Genomic DNA, 1,787 nt, shown 5'->3' on the forward strand with positions numbered 1-1,787 from the left:
TACAGGGTCCTTCACTAGCTCGTACAAATTTCGCGCCAAGAGCGTCTTAAAAAACTGATCACCACACCCACCGTCTGTTCTGAAGCATTTTCCGAAGAACTCTCTAAACGTGCTGCAAAGTGCTGTTCATCCATAGATCGAAAAACGGATTCCAAAAACAGCGAAGTATATTGGGAACCCATTGTACGAATGATCGGAAAAATAGCTTCTAAAAAGAAACGAGATGTTGACCCTTCCCCGTTTTCCATGTAATGTAATGAGCCCGCCTCTACTATCATATCTGAAAGAAGAACCATTGCAACTTCCAACATATGAGATCCATTTCCATTACGCTCTTTATTTGAAAGTTTCACGGTGTTTTCTGTCCGATTTGATTTTGTTTCTTCTTCATTATCCCAGGTTTGAATTTTGTCAAATAGTTCGCAAAGCCTTCGTGGTTGTTCAGTGCCTGTGTATAGCTCTATAAGAGACTCTAAGGCATCACAGTTCGAGTGATCTGATAAGAGGATTTCCATACATATTTTCTCAGCCTTTTCATAATCCTGGAGTCTTCTCATTGCCAATGCAATGATGTATCGCACATGATTACAATCATTTTCACTAATCACAACAACATCATTCAAATGTTCATCGGTTGTATCCTTCTCACCTTGTAAAACGGACGATTGCAACAACCGTGTTGAGGTTTTATTTTCCACTGTATATCCAATCATATTCTGCATCTCGTTAAGAGTTTCTTGAAGGTGCGCGCAGGCGGACTCAAGCTCCTCTGGTGTACTATTGCTCTTTAGAACAATTTCCTTCCATTTCTGAATGGCAATTGTTGTGTAACCATTGTATGCCAACTCTTCACGGTGCATCAAATCATACTCAATTTCCATCTCCTCCAGGAGCGCGTGTTCCTCCGGTGCTATTTTCCTGTAGGTTACCATCTGCTTTGGATGATTAGCAGGATCCTGAATGTAACCTGAAGGCGTATCAGCCAATGTATTTTCCGTAATATTTCGAAATTCAAGTTTTGTAGACCTTTTGAAATAACGCCGCTGCTGAACCATTATATTCACATTGTTTAAAGAAAAAACAAATTTGTCGCAATTTTTCGATCTCAGATGGGTCGCCCTTAAAAAGGCAATACGTCGAATAGTAACAGTAACAGGAGCTGAATGGGCAGCATTTTCTCCCAAAAGAATTCTTATCATAAAGAGTAAAACCCAGGGCCTTCACCAGCTGTTTATGCAACCAAAGACTTATATATGATGGTAATTGCAGTAAATTCCAATATCTAATTCGAGAACGTAAGAAGAAGGAGTAAAAAGGATTCTCCTAAACAAAGCTCTCAATGCAAAAACAAACACATTTATGAAAAACTAAAAAAGAAAAAAGCATGACAATAGTCTTTATGAATTAGCAATACTATAATTAATTCATATAAATCTATTCCATCACCCCTATGTAGATTGTCAAGGTTTTCTTAATAATTAGAGTGGAGGCAAAGGCAATTCCCGAAAAAAAGGGGACACATTGGGAAAGCTTCGTGTTTGTGCTACAAATACCTTATAGCTACTCCCCATTTCATCTACATCCATGAGTCTGCGATAATTCTGTAAAATTTTCATGGCGGTTTTCGTTTCTTCATCTTTAATGACATGTGCTAGTCGGACATCAATTCCACCCCATTGAAGAAATTCCCTTTGTGTCATTAAAGGAAACCATTTTAAATGACGTCTGGCTGTTTCCAGGCGTTCTAATGCCCATCGCAATTGTTAAAGCTCACCCCATGATGAAAG

General features: G+C 38.8%; 2 pseudogenes, besides 1 other annotated feature; both read right to left on the reverse strand.

Annotated features, from left to right (window-relative positions):
- Window positions 1-1,199, reverse strand: Tc00.1047053420495.10 (annotated as a pseudogene; the record flags this gene model as incomplete).
- Window positions 1-1,787: a sequence feature (heterozygous, Esmeraldo-like haplotype).
- On the reverse strand, window positions 1,461-1,787 carry Tc00.1047053420495.19 (annotated as a pseudogene).

Source organism: Trypanosoma cruzi, genomic scaffold, assembly GCF_000209065.1.
Source record: "Trypanosoma cruzi strain CL Brener 1047053516771 genomic scaffold, whole genome shotgun sequence".
Lineage (NCBI taxonomy): Eukaryota > Euglenozoa > Kinetoplastea > Trypanosomatida > Trypanosomatidae > Trypanosoma > Trypanosoma cruzi.